We start from the raw sequence: 24,892 nt of genomic DNA, 5'->3' as shown, positions 1-24,892 counted from the left end.
GGCCAAACCCGACTGAGCGGAAGTGAGAGAGACCGGGATTTGATATCAATTACCCGCAAGCCCCCGCCTACCCCAGGCCCCGATTGTTATGAAATGGGCCGGCAGGGTGCCCACTAGAAATCTAAATTACCCTTCCTCACTGGTGCCTAGAGTAGTCCTTTGGCCGCATAAATTAATGTTGCTTCCTTTCTCCTCCATCTTCCCTCATCAGTGTTTTCTCCAAATCTTATATAATGCTTAACCCAGTTGTTCTGACCTAAAATTAAAACATATCCCTTAACAGTGCTCCTAGACAAGGGTAACTACAGAAATTCTGCCTGGAAATAATGCCCTTTGGACTGAGGCTGTTAACTATACAAGTTGCTTTCCTGCTACTTCCTTCTGGAACAAGATGAAAATCCCCCAATAGAAGCCTGCAGTGACCAAAACTATTACTTCTATGCTGTTCAGTGCGAGGGAGAACAATAACGACAACAACAAAAAAACTTCAACCCCCCTAATTTAAATTTTTCTGATAACTTTGAACACCTTGGCATTTTAAAGATCCAGGTAGCATTTTATCGGTAAGAGTTGTAACTGATACCAAATTTTTCAAGTTCATTTCACCTTAACTGTCAATTGAGTTTATTTTCCTTAACCAAACAAGCCATTTCCTTAAGGTCATTTAAAACTGAATTTCTTTCCAGCACACACCATATAGTTTGCTCATCCCTGTCTTGTTAAGGTACACCCAAAAAACAAATAGTATTACATAGTATGCATATTACAAACCATGAGGCAGTATTTCAAATTAGCACTTTATTCAACTATATCTTAGGTTAAATATTTTCTTCTAAGGTGAGAAGGGTTTTGTTTTCATAAAACTGACTTACAAATTATGTTCTTACGTATAGATAGCTTAGCTTTTCTGAGATTAAGTACATTTTCAGTGAAATAAGCACGGACTGACTGAGGCTGCTTGGTGGCAGTAAGACTGTGGAGGAAAAGAGACAGTATTGTCAATGTATGTAATTTTCACCCTGAACACGGTGTGTTTGTTTTTTAATTTTCAATCTTCATCCTACATTTGCCAAGATGTCCACCTCTGCAATGGAGGGGCATATATACAGGGTTTGCAGTTTTGAAACAGCACACAACTCTGTGCTGCAAATGGCTCTGATCTAAGGTTTAGGAAAACCTGGGTGCCTGGGGCACTCCCTTGGATGCCTGCAATTCTGCAGTTCAGAGCCTCAGCCAACATGAGCCCCACAGATGAGTTCCGCAGGTGTCTTCCACTCCAGTGTGTATGGCAACATTCCTGGCAGAGGCTTGTGGGTTAGACAGTAACCCCGGCATAGCAAAAGACCACAGAGTATGAAACGGTCCTAACTGTAGTAGTGACAGCCTCATCCTCCTGGACAAGGGAAGAAGCAAACGTCACAGATTTACCTCTTCTACACAAAACCAGTTGGTGAGGTTTTTACTTCTTTTCACTTTGTGAAAACAATTAACATAGAAATTCAATACAAAATGTGTATCAAATTTAAAGACATAGAAATCAGGAAACTCAACTTTTATAATTGAGTAAACATCACATTTCACATACAACACATGCCAGAATTTCCTTGTGGCAAGCGAATTCACTGAACACCAGGAGTGCATCACATCACAATGTGGAAAACACAAACGTGACTTTCTTTTAGCCTAACTGCATACTACAGGACATGTGGTTTCAGGTCAGTGTGATCTACTTGTAAATCTAGACTTATATGTCTATACCTGCCTATGTGCAACCCAGCCTATAAGATTCTGTTTCTAGGCTGGGCATGGTGGCTCACGCCTGTAATCCCAGCACTTTGGGAGGCCGAGGCAGGTGGATCACCTGAGGTCAGGAGTTCGAGACCAGCCTGGTCAACATGGTGAAACCCCGTCTCTGCTAAAAATACAAAATTAGCCAAGTATGGTGGTGCATGCCTGTAATCCCAGCTACTCGGGAGGCTGAGGCAGGAGAATCACTTGAACCCGAGAGGCGGAGGTGGCATTGAGCCGAGATTGTGCCATTGCACTCCAGCCTGGACAACAAGAGCGAAATTCCGTCTCAAAAAAAAAAAAAAAAAGTGTGTGTATGTATGTGTGTGTGTATGTGTATGTGTGTATATATATTCTGTTTCTAAAATTAAGAACAAAAAAGTATTTACGTAACTAAGTAAATTTTTTTTTCTCACTATGGGCTTTGGGCGAGCTGTTTTTCTGCTGTCCTAAAAGTTTTTCCCAAGTCTCTCTAGGGCCAGGAAATAAACACAAATTTGATCTGAGATGCTAATGGAAACTTTCTGCTTGGGATCTGCCTACAGACCACCTTTCCCACATTAAAACTAACACACTTCTGCTACACACTCCTGCTGCAGGAAGAGCAGTAAGCATTTGGGTACAGCAAAGAATTCTGTGGAATAAAGGTGGAAGTAGTAGGGATGAGGGGGTGGGGAGATCATAAATATATAACATATACATAACAAGAGATAACAGGAAAGAATGCAGAACCAGAGTCTGTTCCCAGTATTTAAAGAGAACCTCCCCCAATTCCTTCTCAAGTCCTGACCACAGGGAGCAGGTCCTCATAGCTCACACCTATTTTCTGGAGAGCACAAAGGCTGAGGGCACCATTCAGATTCTGGTGACCTGCAACTAATATCAGTCCTTTGTGGAATGGGAAGTTCTGTCCTAACCCTGGAAACAAAATAGAACTGTAGTCCCCTAAACAGGCAGTCACTGCCTCCAAACCTCTGGGCCCAGAATCTTGAAGGGGAAGCTTCCAAATTTCGCCAAGATGGCTCAGCAGGCTGGGTGCGATGCCCCTAATCCCAGCACTTTGGGAGGCTGAGGTGGGCAGATCACTTGAGGTCAGGAGTTTGAGACCAGTCTGACCAACATGGTGAAACCTGGTCTCTATTAAAAATACAAAAAAATAAAAAATAAAAAATTAGCCCAGTGTTGTGGCAGGCACCTATAATCCCAGCTGCTCAGGAGGCTGAGGCATGAGAATCACTTGAACCCGGGAGTTGGAGGTTGCAGTGCGCTGAGATCACGCCACTGCACTCCAGCCTGGGTGACAGAGTGAGACCCTGTCAAAAAAAAAAAAAAAAAAAAAAAAAAAAAACAGATGGCTCAGCAAACTGAAAGTGGCTGCATCTGAGAAAAAGGAAACTTGGCGCTGAGCATGGGTGTGTGGGAGGAGGAAGGATAGTGGTCAGGGCCTGATTGTATCTGCAGACTGTTACCTATACAGGTGGAATTCGATGACTAAGAACATTTCCTGGGGTTTCTCCAGCGAGTTTTGGCTATTTCTTGAGGCCCCTTTCCCTAGGTTTTGGAATTTCACGTAAACCTGGGAACTTTGCCCCACCCTCCGACATCCTCTTCTATGGGAAAAGAGAAATCTCTGGCCAGGGGAAGTTAACCTTTATTTTAAAGTATGTGAACAATCCCCATCTCCTTGAAAGGCCTGAAGAGAAATTCAGTAGAGTGGCATTTTCCTGCTTTCTGAACACATCACCTACCAATTTACCCAGGGTGCTGCAGTGGAGGTGGCCAAATAGCACCTGAGATAAGAGAAAGGAAATATAATCCTACAACAGAAGTTGAACAAACAAGTATTACTCCAGCCTCTCCTTCCCTATCCTGTCCCTCCCTCTGACTCCAGGAATAAGTCACCAGAGTCCCCTAGAAGATTCTTGAGTTTCTGCTCTTAAATGGCCCCTTTTCCAAGGAGGAACGAGGTCTGTTTTCTGATGTTGGGGCCTCAGATACTCTGTGATTACAACTTAATTTTGTCATTGCTTCTTTTCAAAGATTATTTGGAATGAATTGTTTCTTTTGTTTACTATCCAACAAACGACCTCTGCTAATCTTATATTTTATCTCCCTAACATATGGAAAAGCTATTTATTCTAGCCAATCACAATAAAGTGAAGAACACCCCATTTTATGGACAGGTATATATCACTAGTCTGTTGATCATTAAAGATATGATTACCAGTGAAAACCCTCTGAAGGTGGCACATTTATGCTTCCAGGAACAGATGGGGACACGCATTTTCCTTGCAAATACTTTTGAAATTGCTCTACTGGTAGCAGTATAAAAATGATATACAGATGCCAGGGCCGGCATGGCCAGGATGAGTGCGCCAGATTTACACAGTAAAGCCTTCACACGCGGGCTGTCAGTTTTGATTGATCTCTACTATACCTCAGGAACTTGTTGACTAGGTAGGGAAACAGTGCAAATAATTCACTGCAGCAAGTCAGATAATTCACACAACCAATCGGTCTGCTTCACTTTCTGGCTGTGACATACGAGCCTTCCCTACAAAGATGCATCATTTTCCAGCTTGAGCAATATTCAATGTCAGGGAAGAAAAGGTATTAAAGCCACACAAAAGGAGTCCGACTATCACAGAACAAGAAGTTATTTTGGTAATGGGGGCCAGATCCCACTCTACTCCAAGTCCTCCCAGAGCTTTCAGACCCAATTGTCATTATCATATTGATTAAAAAAAAAAAAGTTCATCATAGTGCAATTTTAGGTTTAACGCCAACAGATCGGGAAAGAGCAAAGAATTATCCCACAAAAGCACAACATTCTTACCGCAGGGACGTTTCCCTGTTCCAGTTCATTGATGGAGTTGATTAAGTTTAAATGAAGCAGACACTGGATAAAAGTAAGGGTATTGACCACTGGGCACCGAGATCCGTGCTTGAAAGGACCTGATACATGCAGAAAAGCAAGATTTGCTAAATGCTCTAATCTTCAATCAAATCTTACATCAATACAGACAAAGTTTGGTAATGAGAGATTCAATGAAGCATGCGGGAGAAAGAATTAATCCTCTTGGTCTAAACTGGCTTCAACTTTGAAGCTTGCTCCGAAGGAAAGACAGTTATCTAAATGCTAAATAAGAAACTTATTGTACTTTTCATGGCATGCTAATCTTTTGTCTATTTCATCTCTATTATGTGTATGCTCATAGATTGCAGTTGTCATGGTGATGATATCTAGTCATGCTCGGGGGATGGTGGTGAGAAGCCGGCGCGGAGGTGGAAAAGACCCCCACGCAATCCACAGTACAAAAAAAAAAGAGAGAGAGAGAGAGAGAGAGGGGAGAGAAGTAGGCGGGGACCGGACCCCTCCTGGGCTCTTCCCGCCAGGCCTAGGCTCTGTTCACATCAGGGTCCTAAGGAGGAATGGGCCTCCTGCACTTGGAACAGGGTAGTGAGGCGACCTCAGCAAGGCGAGCAGCATTCGGTAGTGGTAGTGGAGAGAGGGTCGGGCATCCGTTCCACCTCAACTCCATTTCCCCATAAAGGTTTCCAGCTTTTAGTCCGTAGGCTCCTCCCTCCCCATAGCGGCCCCTTCCCCCCACAGAGCTGCTGGGTAGAAAGGACTGTTGGAGAGGGGACCGAGAGAAGAAAGGGATCCAACACTTCACTTGTGGACAGGTTCTGCCTGGCTGTGTCGGGGCGGGAAGGTGAATCTTCTGTTCCTGACTGCCAGAGGGGCATGAATACTGAGAAGAGTGGCTCATGCAGCCCTGGCAGGAGGTGGAAGCTATAGGGTCACCCGGGGCCTTGGAGACCAAAGGTGACCCTGGGTCCTTTATGTGTTTTACAAAAGTTGCCAAATTAAGACAGGATTATAACTGCTCGAGTCCTTGTCAGGGCTGAAAGGTTGGGAGCCTCAAATATGCCCCAGCAGTGTTGATGAAAAGCTTAAAAAGTAATAAAAGGGAGAAAAGAGCGAGGAAAGTAACATGTATAACTCTTATTAAAGAGAAGAGCCACAGAGAGGTTGTGAACTTGAATAACTGTTTGAACTTTAATTTGTTCATTAACAGGATTTGCCCCTCACTGTGAATGTTATTACTTCCCTTTGCCACTCAGCAACAACTCTGGGCATAATAAAAGAATCTGGCAAAAAGTTAAACGCCTGGTAATTAATTCATTTAATTGAAAAAAGGGGGAAGAGAGAAAGAGAGGTCCCAATGCAAAAGCAGAAGGCAGAGAGGTTGGAGGAGGGGGTAAGGCTGAAATCTCCATGGAGGCCCTCTCCAAGGCCCACCACCTGTAGGCAAGAGGAGGCTTGGTCTCTGATGAGGTCTCTTTAGCAAAATTAATGCCAGCAGCCCCTGAAGACCCTCTTCCCAATGGCATCTGCCCCTGGTCCAAACTCCCTGGCCAGGCTTTCAGCCAGGGGCTAGTTTGGATGATCTGTTAGGGTGGCATGGATACCAGAAATCCAAAACCAATAGATATCCATGAACTCTTCCATTAAAAAGTGAAGAGATGTCTTTTGCTTTCTCCTCTCCCTTCCCTTCGATCAGGTTTCTTATACAGTCTTCTCTTTCTAGGCTGGAATGAAAAGGACTGTCAGTAGCCTGATATAATCTGCATGTTTGCATCTTAATCAGCCTCATACATCATGCTTTCTTTCCTTCCCCTACCCCAGCAGATGATTTAAATAAACTCAGGAGACGAGAAATGAAATGAACACTCCTTGCTCCTCCTGCTCGAAGCACTAGGACTAAGCCAGCTGGTTTTTCCTCTAACCTCACAGGGCCTACCTTTTTCTTAGTCACTTATCTTCTTTCTGTGTTTGTCAACCACTGCACACAAAATTATTTCATGTACATCTTCCTTCCAAGGGAAGCAATGCACTATTCAGGCACCCCAGAGCTATTGGCATGATGTTGCCCTTGCAGCCAAATAAGAGAACAGCACAGTTCAGGAAATCAGAGGTAGGTCAGTTATCCTTTCCTATTTAATATGTTTAAGGCTTACCACAGTTAGGATTTCTGAACGTTTTAAAAACCAGTGTCCATATACATAATCAGTGTGATTTTCCTTAAAATACAATTATCTACCATGTATTCTCCCATTACAAAACTACTAGACAGAAAAAAAAGAGAAAGGTAGAAAATGTGAGACTTTGTACATTAATTCCTAGTATCCAAAACTACTTCCTAGGTTTGTTTTTTAACTAAATCACTTCTAAACCCCAGGAGAGAACATAATTTCATTATTACCAAATAAATAAAATCATCAACATTACTATTTTGCTGGCAGCATCCTCGCCCTTTGCCCCAACCCCTCTTGGTATTACAATCCTAACTGCAAACTCTGTACAGCGATAAATGATCTGTACTTGTGTCTTCCTGAAAATTAGTGGTTGGAAGACACTCAATCTGTATCAATAATAGGAAGGGAGAAGGGGCTTTTAAAAGGGGCTATTTTATAAGCTGAAGCAAATTATAGGGTTTATTTAGCATCAGAGTTACTTCTCACCTTTTACTATCCCTGGATACTGAGTGAACTCCTTTTCCAAAGTTGTGGGTCTATCCTAGTTTTACTGTGGACAATTAATAATTGTCCTAAATATTAGGAGTCTACAAACAAAACAAACAAAAAAGCTCCCCCCTACTCCCCACTGCTGAGCCCTAAACCGCTTTTATGAATGTAACTTTAAAAAGACCACATCAACCAGGTCTACTAACCCTTCCACTATCCTAATCTAGACTCTGATCACTTTACACATAAAGGAGTGAGTTTCTTCCTTCCTCCAATACAGCTTTCAGAGTGCCTTAAGATTAACTATCCTAAACCCCTACTTTGTCTTGGTGGTTCTGATTGCCTATAACATCCCCAGCTTCTTCTTTTTCTCTTTTTTTTTTTTTTTTTTTTTGAGACGGAGTTTCGCTCTTGTTGCCCAGGATGGAGTGCAATGGCGCGATCTCGGCTTACTGCAACCTGTGCCTCCCAGGTTCAAGCAATTCTCCTGCCTCAGCCTCCCAAGTAGCTGGGATTAACAGGCATGCACCACCACGCCCGGCTAACTTTGTATTTTTAGCAGAGATGGGGTTTCTCCATGTTGAGGCTGAGGTCTTGAACTTCTGACCTCAGGTTATCCGCCTGCCTCGGCCTCCCAAACTGCTGGGATTACAGGCGTGAGCCACCGCGCCCAGCCAGCCCCAGCTTCTTAAATTGACTTTCAAGCCTCCTTCCTACCCTCCCCATAGGCATTAATTAGCTGTTCCTGGTGTGTTTTCCACTACTAGCCTACACAAGGCCAGACAGCTTTTCAGGCAGACAGCTCTCTCTTTGTCCCCTGAAAACATCACGTGAATTGTCTTTATTTTACTGAAGATGTCAGGCACCATGTTAGGCATTACAAATATTATCTTATTAATCCCTTCAATTTAAGAGATGGGTATAATTACACCCATTTTAAAGCTGTAGAAGGCTAAAGAAGTTAAGGTTCTTGTCCAACTAAGGTCTCACAGCAGCGCTAGGATTCTTACATCTGGCTCAAAAGCTGGTATACTTTCCACTACGGCATACTTTCACCCCTGCTGTGCGTGTGCTGTGTGTTCTGATCCCTCCTTCCTCTTGCCATCTGGGATCATTTCTCAATTTCACTCTATATATCTGACTCCTGTCCAGTCTGCAAATCCAGAGAGTAACTCCCACCTCTGTCCTGAAACCTTTCAACCATCATCCTAGTCCTTGGCAGACTGCTGAATTTATCATCTGCAGCACTCACTTGGTGCTCTCATTTTCTGCCTTGTATTGTCAGTTTTATTTTTATTCAGTCCCTTCCAACCAAACTGAAAGCTCCTTGAAGATGGGCATTTGCTTATATTTCTTTATATTCCTCCCCGACTCCCCAGAGCCTCATATTACAACTCCCATTTGTCATACACTTACCTCGTGCACACTAATCCTTAGAAGTGAGCACTATTATTACTGCCATTTCGCAGATAAAGAAACTGAGACTCAGAGAGATGAAAAAATTTGCCCAACCCACTAAGCTGGTAAGCAGATCAGATATTCAAACACATACTGCCTGAATCAAATGCCCCTTTTCCTTTGTCACTGTACTTTCCTGGCTCACATACATGGTGCCTCACACAATGTGAACTTATGAAGCGTCCCTGTATGGAGGATACTCAACAAGCCTCTGGAAAACATACCTCTAACATGACTTCAGAGAAGGGACATTGTTTTTACTTTTCATGAGGTGAAATCCGGCAACTCAACAGAAGAAAGGATGAGTATATACCTACCTGAGGACACCCACATCCACTTCCCCCTCCTCTCTAGGAGCCATGCTTCATGTTGTTGGGAGCCAATGATGCTGTCTATATCTATACAGGGGTTTCTGTAAGGTAGGGAGGCAAACTGCCTTTTCCCTTAATCCTCTGTACCTTTTAAATACACAGAGGAAAGAAGGAGAAAATTAAACTGTTAATTTTTGCTTTAATGGTCTGCAGGGTCCAGGGAGGTGGGGTCCTGCTATGTCTGCAACAGAAATGAATTGCTACTATGGGAAGAATAACAATTGCTTTTTTAAAAATGTTCATAACTGACTGATTAAGCCAGTCTGTAGAACTCAAGTCAGCTCCTTCTTCTCCTTTAAGGCATGAATATGGCAATGGGGATTAATGAAATCTCTATGAAAAGAAGGACCATTGGGAGTACAATAATCCAGGCCTAGGAGTCTGGTCAATTTTCTCCACAAGGAAAGATTGTCCTTTCAGTGCCACTGCTGCAGAACTGAGCTTGATAGTATAAAGGGGGCTATCTTAAGGTTACTTTATACACAACAGGTCTTCAGGAAGCTAAAAACAAAATCTCCTGCAATGGCAACAGCGTACTTCCTATGAATCTGAAAAAGGAGGAGTAATCACTATATTATCTATTTGTCTCTAGTATCCATGCTAAAACTATTCTCTTCTCCCAAGTTCCCACGGGTGGGTTTCTATCTTTATATTTTGGTTCATCTATTTGGACAACTCCAGGGCTACAAGCATTATCTTTACCTATAAAACCTGCATTGTAGCACACAAAATCCTGCACATGCACAGCAAGTGTTTCATTTACTTCACCTCAGATGAGGTACAAACTACCCTGCAAAGTAGACTAGTAGATATTACTATTATATACATTTTGCCTATGACAAAAACTAAAATTTGCCTCAAGAAACATAATTGGGACTGATAAACCTAGTTCCCACTGCCGGTCCAGGACTCTTTCTACCACTTCTCAATTATCATGGTAATTCTCTACCTTTTCTGTGCTCTGGATTGACACGTGAATTTTGGAATCTAACGACAGGAATCTCTCTCTATGAAAGAGATGGACTTCTAACTATACCCACCAGGCTTCTATTACAACTACCTGGACCACACTGAAAACGGCCCTCTCCCCACTCCTGAAGCAATAAACACTATACACAAAATTTAATATTTAGACTCAGATTTTAAAATATTTGGATGAACTCTTAAATCAATAGAAGATGGGCAGTCATGGCTGGGCGCAGTGGTTCATGTCTGTGATCCCAGCACTTTGGGAGGCTGAGACAGGAGTATCGCTTGAGCTCAGGAGTTCAAGAACAGCCTGGGCAACATGGCAAAACCCTGTCTCTACCAAAATACAAAAAATTAGCCAGGCGTGGTGGCACACAGCTGAGGTTCCAATTACTTTGGGGCCAAGGTAGAAGGATGACCTGAGTCTGGGAGCTGGAGGTTGCAGGGAGCTGAGATCACGCCACTGCAGCACTTCCAGCCTGAGTGACAGAGTGGGACCCTATCTCAAAAAAAAAAAAAAAAAAAAACAACAAAAAAAAACAGATGGGTAGTCATGATGGTTAGGTTACCCATTTCAAAAGGAAGGCTAAAATCACTGTTACTTGTTTTTCCACAGTTACTATTTATGGACAGTTTGCCAGATAACTGATACTCCCTTATACCTCTAATTTTATTTTTTTCTTTGTTTTTTAGATGGAGTATCACTCTGTCACCCAGAGTGGAGTGCAGTGGCACAGTCTCAGCTCACTGCAACCTTGACCTCCCGGATTCAAGTGGTTCTCCTGCCTCAGCCTCATGAGTAGCTGGGATGACAGATGTGTGTCACCATGTCCAGCTAATTTTTGTATTTTTAGTAGAGATGGGGTTTTACCATGTTGGCCAGGCTGGTCTGAAACTCCCGACTTTAGGTGATCCACCTGCGTTGGCCTCCCAAAGTGCTGGGATTACAGGCATGAGCCACCGCACCTGGCACCTAACATACATTTTAAGAGTCATTCTGTCTACCTAATGGACAAGCAGTCCAGTGTCTTTCCCCAGAAAAGATCTAGAATTAGGTCTGTCCACCTTGTTCACTGACCTTTTTAATTAGGTGTATAATGCTGGTATCCAGGGCCCAGCAGGTTTTCCCTTCCCCAATGTCTGGACAATACCTAAGTTCATCAAAGTAGAAACAGGACTCAGTTCCAGACTTTATACCTGGCTGAAAGAATGATATTCTTTTTGTCTCAGCTCAATCTTGGTTAATCTCCATATGCAATCTCATTCTGGAGTGAAAGAGAGGAATGACTCTACTTGTTGCTTTGGGACTGCTGCCCTATTTCTTTGTCTGCTGGCTGACCTTCCCTATGTGAGAGCATCAGCATTTGCAACATTGGGTTTAAGCAGGAAAGCTCTTTCATCTTTGTCCATTGACCTTGATCTCTCCTGATCATTATGGTCTGGATTCTTGCTAATCACTAACGATCCCTTGGCCCTCTATATAATACTAAAGGTATTAGACTTGAACTGTTAGGAAAATTCCTACTCAGCTAATTACATTCTTTCTGCTTTTCTTGGTTTTCCATATAGTCTCAGCTGGAGTTGAATTTGAATTATTTCCTCCAATTTTAAATTGTTTGCTGGTTTTTGGAAAGCAATAGCAAGTTGTTCCCTCAGATGAATACAACTAATTATAATTTAAAAGCCCCATGACTAACCTCTTTCTCCCCCATCCCTCTCTTTTCCTTGGATGACTTTCTATACCATCTCCCAAATTCTGGCCTTGAATATTATAATAAGAGCTTAATTCACTGGGCTAGGAGTTTCACGATTCTGTATTTTGTACTGCAGGTAGAATATTATTAACTTAAAACAATATGGTGGTTCCACTACATATATGCTTTTGAGTCTGTATTTATAATCAACTACTAAAAATGACAAGTGTTTTACCTCACAGGTTAGACCTCACCCATAGGCTAAGAGAAGGTGAAGTTTTTTGTAATAGTCAAAGCCTTGCTCATCAAATAGAATACAAGTTATGTTTGATTTCTTAAATGAGTATGATTCTTTAATATTTCAAGGAATATGGAATGCCAATCCTCTGGAATTAGATAGGGCAACCCTAATTATAGCCATGACATCTTGACTGTTTCCCACCCAATTCCATATTCTAGAACCTAGCTTTTTAAATCATACCAAAATTATGCACTCAAAAAATTTAGAATCAACCAACCAAACTCTTGACAATATAACTTTTTGAAGTAATATATCTTCATCATGCATACCAATACACTATACATATATATGTTTGTTAAGTCAGTAATTCATTGACAATCAAAGATAATGTGTAGCACTTTTCTTAAGGCTGTCTTTTGGCAGCTACTCTTATTCCAGTGGTGCTGCCATATGTTAGTACGATGACTTTAGAAGTAGTTAAAAAGTCATTGAGGGAAGCCATCTAATTTTCTTTCAGCTTGTTTGGACCCCAGATTAAATTATCCTGACTTGACCACCCACCTTATTCTTCAGGGCACTGAAGGTTGCTAAAGGAAGACGACTTGCCACCTCCCAGGCTCTTAAACCAGATGTGCTGTGAGTTTTGAAAGCAGTGCCCAATAAAGAGCTCCAGAAACGTTTTGAGCAATGGCAGCAATGGAAGCACCCACACAATAAGTGACAGCCTTCCAAGATGACTTGATAGATAACACACTAAAATGTCTGTGTAAGTTCAGGTGTAGTTGTTAACATGCAGACATTAGTTAGATCTTGGTTATACAGTTTCAGCCCTCTAACTGAGAGTTAGGGACAAAATTATTCCTAACATATTGTACTTCAAAAAATGGTACATCCTTTAGATGCATCTTGCAGATTTCACACAAAATGTTTTAATATTTAAGGATCTAGATATTGTTTTGAATTATTTCAAGCATTATCCAAGAAAAATGAAAACTATAACTGAGATAAACATATTGAATATGTTTTTATATTTTTATTAAACCAATTAATTTTAACCAGGTGTATGTATGACTACTTGGGATGCATTTTGTTTACTTAATTGTAGACAATTCTGACTTAAGATTGGGGGAAAAAAAGGTACTGTATGTGGTCTTGATTTTAACTAGAAATATAGTGCTTTCAATTCAAATGAAACCAGCCTGTCCAGTATACCAAATTATACCAAATAAGGATCAAAACTTTTTAAGGATTATTTTGTATTCTAAAGTGATTAAAAGAATATCCCCTTCAATCATGTATGTCCTTTAAACTTTGCTTAATGAGTTTTAAAGGAGAAAAAAAAAAACACATGGTACTGTTGGTACAGTGAATATGGCACAATCTGGAGAAAGCTTTCTGATTCTTAATTTATTTTTTTCCCTTGACTTTCTACTTAAAGGTAATCAATACAATTTTGCATTTGTATCAAAGAAAGTCTACAGTTTTTAACTCTTTCATAATAATGTTCCTTGAGTTTCTTGGAGCCAGGAGAAAATATACATATTTTAGTTACATTTCAACAATTACTTATTAAATGTCCATAGGGATCATGTTCAATGGCAAAGTGAAATGGAGGGTCTATAATAGATAATGAAAAAATACTTATTGAATGAATGGATGGAGGAAAAGAAAATTGTATCTTGGGCCACATACGGAGTTCAATTAACTCCCACAGATTAGCCTCCCAAAGTATTTGGTCCATGTAAATACAACTTCTGGCTACCATATAATGTTAAGCCTAAAGCGTCTGCTTAAATTTGGACTTGATTTTTCCAATTATTCCAGTTTTAGAAAATGTTTGGTCTCATAAATAGAGCTCTCTCACTAACTTACTTAGACTACTTGGTTACACAACATCTCTGTTCCTCAGTTTATGACAGAATGGAAATAAGACAAAACCTCCTTCCTATAGGGACCTTTTTGAGTACATTGATAAATACCTACAAAATGATAAATACTTCTTTCAACATTTGCACGATGTTAACTAAACACAAATATTTTTAGTGTGTGAATTAAAATGCCTCTTTTACTGATGGCCTCAGATGTTTCCTTGTGAGATACCGTGTCAAGAACTGGTTTATATATTATCTATCCTTCCAGAACGCACGGACATCACACTTCCTAATAGCTTGGTATGATGACTGCTGTCAAAATCGCCTGTATGGAACCATCCCTGACCTGGACTGACATCATGTATTAGCGTGACAGAGACTAAAAAGCTAAGAACCGCCGTGCGAGGGCCGGCTTTGGGCACCAGGGATGGGGCTACGCTACGCGTGAAGGACCTCAGTCCTCGGGCTTTAATTTAGGAAGAGAATGAAAGCTGGAGGTCTCGTGGGCGGGACTGGAGGCGGCCAGATAGGCAAGAATCCGCAACCAGGAGTAGGGACATTTTTTCTTCAAATTCCAATCCCATCCAGCGATAGACAGGCGCCTGGGTCTCCCTCCTCCACGACCACCACACAACGGCACACACTTTTGCTGGAAACTGAAATCCAAGCGAGAGGCCGTCTCTGAGGCAGGCTGGGGCCCAGGCCGGCCGCGGGGAGGGGCAGGGTCCAGCCACCTCGGCGTGGCCTTGACGAGCGCTCCGAGGTCAGGGGCCGTCGTTCTCGCCGCGCTCCACAGCGCGTCACTCGCTGCCCTCGCGACCCCCGGGCGACCTCGGCATCGCCTCGCTGCGCCGTCTCGCCGGGCCAGCCCTCTCCAAGCCCTCTCCTGAGGTTTGCGGCGGGCTTAGCTCCCTCCAGACTGGGTCTCTCCACTAGCCTCCTCCCCGACTGCAGCGTGGGAACCAGAGTTATCCGAGTCACGAGCCCCAAGTGCACACAAAGCCCCCAAAGGGGCCACGGCGCCTCCACGCCTCGCTACCCCCAGCTCCAAGAGCGCAAACGCAGCGCCCTGGGTCACCGCGTCTGCCCTGCGGAGCAGCCCCGCTGAGGGGAAGCCTCGGGCAGGAGGTGCGACCCCGCGCACGCGAGCACCCCCGCCCCAAGCAGGGCCCTCTGCCCGAGGGAGACTCTCACCTCAAATAAACGGGCGCTGCCGCCTGCAGGGGGAGGACAGCGGGCTGAGAATACTCACGCTGGGCCCAGCCGCGCGGGGACTTCACTGGGAACCACGCGCGGGCTCGCGCAGGGGAGCGGAGCCCCAGCCTGCAGCCCAGCGCCCGCCCCAGCGCCGCCTCCTCGGAAGGGAGGCCTCTACCGTCCAGCCGCGGACATGCAGCCGCCGCGGGCGACGCTACCCCGCCCCCGGCCCCGCCCCTCGGCCCCTCCCCGCCCCGCTGGCCTCCTTTTCCCCTGACCCCTCCCTCCGCTCCTCAACGCCCGCCGGGTGCAATCTGTTCTCTCCGGGAGACGAACGCGAAGCGACGTGGAAACCCTTCCACCAAAATGAGCTGTGATATCCTTTTGATGGCTATAATTTATTCCAAATCGTCCCTGGACTGAAACGATCAATTAGCAGCCCGAAACGCACTGTGAAGTAAATTGTCACACTCTCTATTACAGGATGGTTATCATATATTTATAAGGTGTGTTTTCTGCAATCAGAACCAACAAGGTGTTGAGCGATCAGTCATAAACGCACTTCTTCAAAAAGAGAGGGAGAGAAGCTCAGCATTGTGTGGCGGGGGAATAATCCTCATGACAGTTCTCTCCCCACCCAGTGATGTTTTGTCTTGGCACCTGGGAAGTGCAGTGAGGGCTGGAGCTCTGGACGGACTCTCTTCGCCACGCGTGCCCCTGGAAGCAGGGTCCTTGTGAACTACGGAGAGACCCCAGAGGAGAGACTTCCTTATTGTGTAAACACAAATCAGTCGTAAGGGCCGCTCCCTCTGTCTTTCTGTCTTCTCTGGTATCCACCAAAATCATATCTTACTCTTTGCTTCTAAGCTTCTAACAGAATGTTTGCATCCTACACTTAATCATAAGTATTTTTCCTTCTTCCTCAGGTCTCAAGGTGTTGACCTCCTCTCTCGCTATTTAATTGATGATGTTCGGTAGAAATTATGTCTGGGTGATATGAAGTTTACCGACAGAGAGAACCCTGCTTTCTGAATTGAAATCCCCAGCAGAACTCTTCCATCATTCATAAACGAGATAGCCCAAAGTTCTAAAGAAAGTAATAAATGCCAATTTAGGCCAGGCCCCGTGGCTCATGCCTGTTATCCCAGCACTTTGGGAGGCCAAGGCGGGTGGATCACTTGAGGTCAGGAGTTGGAGACCAGCCTGGTCAACATGGTGAAACCCCTTCTCTACTAAAAATACAAAAAATTAGCCGGGTGTGGTGGTGCGTGCCTGTGATCCCAGATATTTGGGAGGCTGGGGCAGGAGAATCTCTTGAGCCAGGGAGGTGGAGGTTGCAGTGAGCTGAGATCATGCCACTGCACTGCACTCCAGCCTCGGCGACAGAGTGAGACTCTGTCTCAAAAAAAAAAAAAAAAAAAGACTGATTCAGCCTGGTATCTGTTTTGACTGGACCAGGCCATGGAGACGTTGTTATTTTCCTTCTCAGTGGTCAGAAACATACATCTGGAACTTCTGAGTTTTTCCCCTTACAAACTTTCATCAGATAGCCATCCATGAACCACCTATCAATCATGTTTTAGAAGGGTTCTAGTTTGCATCCAATTGATATTCCTTTTGCTTGAAAAACATAGCTTTAGAGCCTACACTACTGATGTGACTCCATGACTTTTGCATGGGAGGGCTTATCTGCAATGCCAAACCTTAAAGAATGGGGAGAAAGGAAATCTGGTTGGGCATTTAAGCTGTGGAGGCAGCTGTTGCCATTGGCCTTTCAACCCCACCTCCCAGCATAAATGAAGTACCACACTCCTCTGTCAGAAAGCAATGGGAATAGGGAACCTTGCTTCATCTGAGGACTGGCATAGCAAAGAGCCAGACCTAGCACCTTCACCTTTTGCCTTCCAATAGCATTGATTTAATTTGCATTTAACAGCTAATATTTATTGAACATTTACTCCGTGCCAGGCACTGAGCTTTAAACTACAGGTGCACCTCAATTTATGATGGGATTGTCCTGATAAACCTATTGTAGATTAAAAATATCTTAAGTTGAAAGTATATTTTTGACTTACAATATTTTCAATTTATCATGGGTTTATTTGAACATAACCCCATCATAAATCAAGGAACTTTTGTACCAGTGTAAAGTTGTAGAGAAATCCTAAGTCAAACCATTCTAAGTTGGGGACCATCTGTATGTGTATTATCTTATTTAATTATTTCAACAATCTTATTAGAGAAGGTTCTTTATTTTGCTGAAGAGAAAACTGAGACCTGGAAAGATTAAGTAATTTATGCAAGACCACCCTCCTAGTAAGCAATGACTTCAAATCCAAGTCAGTCTCCAATGCCCACACTCTTCACCCCAATAATATAATACTTCAGAAATTTAAGATTTTGATTTAAGATTTTTTTCTCCACCAAAAAGATTTTAGTGGAGCTGATGATACAATGAGAGTGGTAAACTCTGGGAGAAGACTGAAAGAACAGCTGTTTGCAAGAGAAAGCCACATTGGGTACTTACACAGCCCCTCCCCACTTTGGCAGATTACCTCTTCTCTGTTCTATCCCCCCTACACTTCGTGATTTCTTTTTCAGAGTTACCACCTGCCATATAGCGAAACAGACCTCACCCAAGGTCAACGATGGCTGCTAAGCTTAGGGTTGATGGGGGAAGGTGGATGTAGCAGATCCCAGGGAAAACAGAGCACCCTGAGGAGGAGCCAGAGGAGGCCAGAGGCCCTTGTCTCAGACATCCAGCTCTGAGAGTGAAATGTTGCTTCCTAATGGACTTTAAATTACCAACATCGCTTAACTCTCCCTTAATAGACTTGTAAAGATTTGCTTGCTACCTTTTTCCCCCTTCATGTAGAATTTGTAATCAAGAGCCCAATTTTGTCATTTGGAAATACTAATTATCTAATCACAGCATGCTGTATAACGTACTTGTCTGCCCAATTAGCTAGGACAATTATTAAAATTCAGAGGCCTAATTATGTCTCAATTTAATGCTGGCAAACTTGCATACAGAGCAGTAATTAAAATCCTCTCTTTCCCTCTGCCTTTAGGGCAGGGGATGATTAGGCCCTGTCAGGGGGTGTACTGAACCAAACCAGTGAAGCGTATTGTGCAACATGACCCTGCATTGTTAAGTGTGTCAACATATTAACCTGAATTCCCTTCAGCCCCCACATAATCACATTTTGTGGAAGAATAAAGGGGCTAAAACATGAAGCATTTTATTAAAAAAACATAAATTCTTTTTAATTAATGCTGTGAGAGTTCTGGTGAATTTCATGCTTCCAAGTGCTGGAAGACATAAGACTGGTTCATCTAATTACTAGCAAATTTGCTCTTGTTAAAACTACTTTTTTTACCCATTTAAAGAAAATAATTTTTGGGGGTAGCATTAAAAAAATAAAAAGCCCTAGTTAGTTAGCTTCCAGTAATACAGTTGATTATCAGCTTTGATGATGGAACACAAGTGAATGTTGACTTCCAAAAGATTCAAACCCAAGACTGGAGGCATTGAGAGGGAAAAAGACTACAATTTAATACTTGAAAGATGTTAATAAAAGTGGAACATTACAAATCATAATATTGAAATAAATTCAAAATATTTATCTTTTGAGCTCTTAAGTTTGATGTCTGAAATTGAACCAGGGTGAGAAGACCAGAGAACTGCACAAATTCATGATGCTTTGCAAGCTTCAGACAGTGTGTATCCACCTTGCTAGCATCTAAACCACCTTCTCTATGGAGTAAGGAGAGCCACAAAACCCATTAAGATTCCTGAGCTGTCCTCTAAGTTCTGGCTTTCACTCATGATGGTCTTTAGAGATTACTCATGTATTCAACTAATGAAGGACATTTAGTCTAGACCAAAAATGAATTATTCTGGAGCAGGACTTCTTTCAATTGCTTCCAACTTCTTGCTGTATGGATAGCTTCCACAGAGTAAGAGACACACAAATACACACTCGTGCACACTCGCACAGAGTCCTTTACTTGGACAGAGCTTACTCTCATCTCAATTGATCTCTTTTTTTTTTTTTTTTTTAGATGGAGTTTTGCTCTTGTTGCCCAGGCTGGAGTGCAGTGGTGCGATCTCAGCTCAACCTCTGCCTCCCGGGTTCAAGTGATTCTCCTGCCTCAGCCTCTGGAGTAGCTGGGATTACAGGTGCCCACCACCACACGTGGCTAATTTTTTATATTTTTTGTAGAGACTGGGTTTCACTATGTTGGCCAAGCTGGTCTCAACCTCCTGACCTCAGATGATCTGCCTCCCTGGGTCCCCCAAAGTGCTGGGACTACAGGTGTGAGCCACCACGCCCTGCCAATTGACCTCATTTTTAAATGACCTCATTTTTAATCTCATGATTACCTTGTAACATATGTAAAGCAAGCATGTCTCCATGTTAATATGGGGCAGTTAATACACTTGCCCAAGCTCACCACTCCATACTCTTACTTCTTGGTTGTAGGCAGGGTAAGACTAGACCTCCGTTCCCCTTGCTGCCCACTGCATCAGACAGTTAGCTGTGGATCAGTCACCAATCAGGGATGCTTAGTTTGGTTAAATATGTCATGTTGAGATCGAAGTATAGATGTTATAAACAATGAGACAACAAGGAGACAGCCTATGTACCAACACCAGAAGACCTCCTGTCCTCAGTCAATATTACTTGCAACATGTTTAGCCTTACTTGTTTAGATTTGATATCGCTGGCCCATTTTCTTCCTCTTTAAGCTTTTTTATTTCTCAAGTTTTATATAGTTTCATCTGGGTCAGTGATAGTAAAATTTGGGTTCCTTCCTCCTAATCTTGCTGTGGTACATACAATGTGGTGTGTTTAGGGACAATTCTGGCTGTTACATGCCCTCTGACTAACAAAGGCAGTGTCTACAGCTATCTCTATAAGAGATGGTTGGCTGGAGCCAGGACAGGCCCTTAGGCACTTGTGCTACAAAACCCGGGGGTGGTAGACCTCCCTCCACACCCGCCGCCACCCCCCCCACCCCCACCTCCCAGGGAGCATGCCCTGTGTCTTGAAAATGGCCTTGCTCTGAGCCTCTTTGGATGGCAAACTGAAGTGCAAATCTGTGTTCTGACTTGTTCCCGTGGCTGTCAGCATGTTTTCCTCTTGTCAGCAGCAATTGACTGGTCAGGCTCACCCCTGTACAGCAATTGTAACAGCTCATTGACAGACTAGTGACCCAGCTGGACCTGATAATGGAAAACTATTGATTTTTGTGGGCTCCACGAATCTAAAATGAACGACTGATGTAATGTCATCAATTGTCTCAGACTCTGATAAGCCAGGGGGAAAAAGTTTCAGGGATTGCTTGTATTTCCTGACAACAGTGTTCCAAAATCTCACTGAGCATGTGTAAGAAGAAGCCCATTTCTTAGACGGGCTTTAAATGACCCCAATTAGTCCATCAGGGTTTCAACGTGGAGGTTTGCATGCTAAATAAAGTGGAAATTAGCATTATCAATTAGCCGAACGTACCATTTAGGAAAGATATTTGTGGAGAAGCACGTTGGGAGGAAAATGTTTAAAATGTTTATTATAAAACAAGCTCACAGGAAAAAAAAAAAAAAAAAAAAAAAAAAAAAAAGCTGAGAGGAAACCAAAATAGATAGGCTCTCCAAGAGCCTTGATGTATGAAATTATGATACAACTATGAGGCTGCTTTGGCTTGCCTGTGTTGATTTACTTGTAGTATAAAAAAAAGGCTTGAAAATAATGTAGAGATGCCTTAAACGTGTATTGCAGGAAATCACTAGTTTTGTTTTTTAAACAATTTTTTCCTTACTTGATCATTTTAAAATACTTAAACATTGCTTAGTGTGTTTTTTAGAAATAAGAGCATTTTTTTCTTGAGCCAAATTAGCAATGGGTTAGAGCTAATTTTGCTCAGTGGACAGGTCTAGAAAATTCTGTACTCTAATGCTGAATTCTGATAGATAGGATTTCCCTTAATGGCCTCTGCCAAAGGGAACTTTGTAAAAAAAAAAAAAAAAAAGGCAAGGCTATTGATCTTGGCTGCCAAACTGATACATTTAGTTCACAATCCACCTGCAGTGAGAACATAATCATCTTATGGTCCTGATCATATTCAGACATTTTTAGAACAGAGTTCTGAAGGCTAGACAAATCAGAGAACACAGAAATAACAGGGGTGCTTCCGCATCCATTTTATTTGCTCAAAGAGGGCTGGAAGTCTCAGTAAGGATCCAGAAAGAACAGGCCCCAGAGGAGATGAATCTATGTGTGGCTGGGCTCCTGTTCACAGGATGCTGCCATCTTCACACTCTCCTGTCATGGTCCTTCTCTGGCCTTTGATTAGCATCACCCCTTACAACACTACACCTCTGGTTTTCTAGCACTATCAAAATCAACCTTGCCAATTGTTTGGCTGCCTATTAGTAAAGACACACAAGGTCGAGGTTGAGACTTGAAGGAAATTAGGCTAGGCAAAAAAAAATTGGTATTTGGACTTTCATAAATAAAAAAGACTTGATGCAGAGAACACAAAATTTGCCTGATGCTGTGTGATGTGTCTTATGGCCCAGCCAAGGCATCAACAGGTCAAAGGTCAGGGGTGAGGTCTTATATGTTTTGGAATTCTCTAGAGTGGTTTTCATGAGGCTTTACATGTCACAAATATATAAATAATCATTGAATAAAGGAGCAAAAAGGCTATTTTTAAGTATAGAAAGATGAAGGTAAACATTTTCCAGTGTGTAATAGATTTGGGAGAAAATATTTGAAATCAGGATTTTCCATGTGCAGGCTCATGCCAGTCCATGAAGGAGCTTCACCTGTCTATGGTAAATATAAATAAATGAACAAAAGGAAGTTAACATGATTTTATAAAGCCAAATTTAATCTTTTTAAAGGTCCAAGATTGGCTGGGTGTGGTGACTCATGCCTGTAATTCCAGTACTTTGGGAGGCCAAGGCGGGTGGATCGCCTGAGGTCAGAAGTTCAAAACCAGCCTGGCCAACATGGTGAAACCCCATCTCTACTAAAAATACAAAAATTAGCCGGGTGTGGTGGTGAGTGCCTGTAATCCCAGCTACTTAGGAGGCTGAGGTGGGAGAATCACTTGAATCCAGGAGGCGGAGGTTGCACTGAGCCAAAATCGTGCCACTGCACTCCAGCCTGGGTGACAAGAGCAAAACTCTGTCTCAAAAAAAAAAAAACAAAAAAATTCCAAGATTTTAGTCTTTTGAGATGTTAAACATTTTCTTTTATAAATAATGATTATAATAGATTAATAGCTTTACTTGGCAAGGCAAGATTAAAAGTTGGCAAAAATCATACACCAGTCCAATACCTTAAAAATTACTTTTATGTAGAAGCCAAAGAATGGGTGCACTAATCTAAATACCTATTATGCCTCTTATTAATATTAAGGCAATCATAGCCATATGACTGTCAACAAATAGAAATATTCATGATTAAAGCACAGCATTAGCTGTGATAGGTGTAACAGCACTGAATTAAGGTCTAGTCATTTGGAGCTTCTTTTAGGTTTTTTGTCTGTATTCTATCTTTACAAATTATTAAATTATTTTTAAAATTTTAATTTTTAAACCCAAATCTGTGATTTGATTGAAATGCTGAAAGATGCGATATTAGCCACCATCCTTTAAACTTCAAGATACTCTTTTCTGATAACACGATTCCTACCTTCTGCCCTATGCAATGTCAGGCCTGTTACCAGCAGCAGTTCCACAGTCATGATGCCATTTGGAAGAGAAAACGATTTTGTTTCTTTAGTTTTTAATTTGATACGTAAAGTCAAAATTTTAACCAGAGTATGTGTTTTGCTGTTCTTTGTAACTTGCACTAAAGATTTAAATGTATTAAACACATCCCTTCCAATAACTAGTCATAAAATTACAGTATTTATTAATAGAAGATTAATAACTCTGGAAGATTTAACATCTTCCTCTTGTATCTTTTGGAATGCTTTCAGCTGCAGGTAAAAGAGGACTGCTTTGTGTTAGTTCACAAAGCAGGTCAGAGATTTTGTAGTTCCAGGGTTAGTCTTGGGCAGCTCTGTCCCTGTGACTTTGCAGGTTACAGCCCCCTCCTGGCTGCTTTCATGGGCTGGCATTGAGTGTCTGTGGCCTTTCCAAGTGGATGGTGCAAGCTGTCGATCGATCTACCATTCTGGGGTCTGGAGGATGGTGGCCTTCTTCTCACAGCTTCACTAGGCAGTGCCCCAGTAGGGACTCTGTGTGGGGGCTCCAACCCCACATTTCCCTTCTGCACTGCCCTTGCAGAGGTTCTCCACGGGCCCCGCCCCTGCAGCAAACTTTTGCCTGGGCATCCAGGAGTTTCCATACATCTTCTGAAATCTAGGCAGAGGTCCCCAAACCTCAATTCTTGACTTCTGTGCACCTGAAGGTTCAATACCACATGGAAGCTGCCAAGGCTTAAGGCTTCCACCCATTGAAGGCACAGCCCAAGCTCTGTACATTGGCCCCTTTCAGCCATGGCTGGAGCAGCTGGGACATAGGGCATCAACTCTCTAGGCTGCATACAGCACAGGGACCCTGGGCCCAGCCCACGAAACCACTTTTTCCTCCTGGGCCTCCAGGCCTGTAATGAGAGGAGCTGCTGTGAAGGTTTCTGACATGGCCTGGAGACATTTTCCACATAGTCTTGGGGATTAACATTGGCTTCTTGCTACTTGTGCAAATTTCTGCAGCTGGCTTTAATTTATCCTCAAAAGGGTTTTTCTTTTCTACTGCATTGTCAAGCTACAAATTTTCTGAACTTTCATGCTCTGTTTCCCTTTTAAAATAGAAGGCTTTTAACAGCACCCAAGTCACCTCTTGAATGCTTTGCTGTTTGAAATTTCTTCTACCAGATACCCTAAATCATTTCTCTCAAGTTCAAAGTTCCACAGATCTCTAGGGCAGGGGGAAAACGCCGCCAGACTCTTTGCTAAAACATAACAAGAGTCACCTTTGCTCCAGTTCCCAACAAGTCCTCATTTCCATCTGAGACCACCTCAGCCTGGATTTTATTGTCCATGTCACTATCAGCATTTTGGGCAAAGCCATTCAACAAGTCTCTAGGAAGTTCCAAACTTTCCCACATTTTTCATTTTTCTTCTGAGCCCTCCAAACTGTTCCAACCTCTGTCTATTACCCATCTATAAAGTCGCTTCCACATTTTCAGGTATCTGTTCAGCAATGCCCCACTCTACTGGTACCAATTTACTGTGTTAGTTTGTTTTCATGCTGCTGATAAAAACATACCCGTGACTGGAAAGAAAAAGAGGTTTAATAATGGACTTACAGTTTCACATGGCTGGGGAGGCCTTAGAATCATGGCAGGAAGTGAAAGGTACTTCTTACATGGCAGCGGCAAGAGAAAATGAGGGAGAAGCAAAAGTGAAACCCCTGATAAACCCATCAGCTCTCGTGAGATGGACTCACTATCACAAGAATAGCATAGGAAAGACACATTGTCATGATTCAATTATGACATGTGATCATTCTGGGAGATACAATTCAAGTTGAGATTTTCATGGGGACGTAGTCAAACCATATCACACTATATCCAACAATAGAATACACATTATTTTCAAGGGCACATAAATTGTTCACTAAGATAGACTATATGTTGGGCCACAAAATATGTCTCAATAAATTTGAATAGACTGAAATTACACAAAGTAAGTTTTCTGACCACAAGAGAATGAAATAAGAAATGAATAACACTAAGATCATTTTAAAAT

At 42.5% G+C, this 24,892-nt stretch overlaps 3 long non-coding RNA genes across 3 annotated transcripts in view; 2 read left to right on the top strand and 1 right to left on the bottom strand.

Annotated features, from left to right (window-relative positions):
• LOC140709496 (uncharacterized) overlaps positions 1-13,108 on the top strand; it is a 13,845-nt gene extending 737 nt beyond the window's left edge. The window contains exons 2-4 of the long non-coding RNA XR_012090030.1: positions 9,303-9,449; positions 11,688-11,757; positions 12,627-13,108. This is a non-coding gene — a long non-coding RNA (uncharacterized lncRNA). The remainder of the gene's footprint in view (positions 1-9,302; positions 9,450-11,687; positions 11,758-12,626) is intronic.
• Positions 1-15,286, bottom strand: part of LOC140709495 (uncharacterized) — a 19,809-nt gene extending 4,523 nt beyond the window's left edge. The window contains exon 1 of the long non-coding RNA XR_012090029.1: positions 15,119-15,286. This is a non-coding gene — a long non-coding RNA (uncharacterized lncRNA). The remainder of the gene's footprint in view (positions 1-15,118) is intronic.
• A 107-nt stretch (positions 15,287-15,393) lies between these two features.
• On the top strand, positions 15,394-18,395 carry LOC103224455 (uncharacterized). Its single transcript, XR_005242378.2, has 2 exons — positions 15,394-15,914; positions 17,723-18,395. It is a non-coding gene; the product is annotated as an uncharacterized lncRNA (long non-coding RNA).
• The last annotated feature ends 6,497 nt before the right edge of the window (positions 18,396-24,892 follow it).

The sequence above is a fragment of the Chlorocebus sabaeus genome, chromosome 20 (assembly GCF_047675955.1).
Source record: "Chlorocebus sabaeus isolate Y175 chromosome 20, mChlSab1.0.hap1, whole genome shotgun sequence".
NCBI lineage: Eukaryota > Metazoa > Chordata > Mammalia > Primates > Cercopithecidae > Chlorocebus > Chlorocebus sabaeus.
Note: the sequence above shows the minus strand (reverse complement) of the source record. Positions and strands in the feature narration are given on the sequence as shown.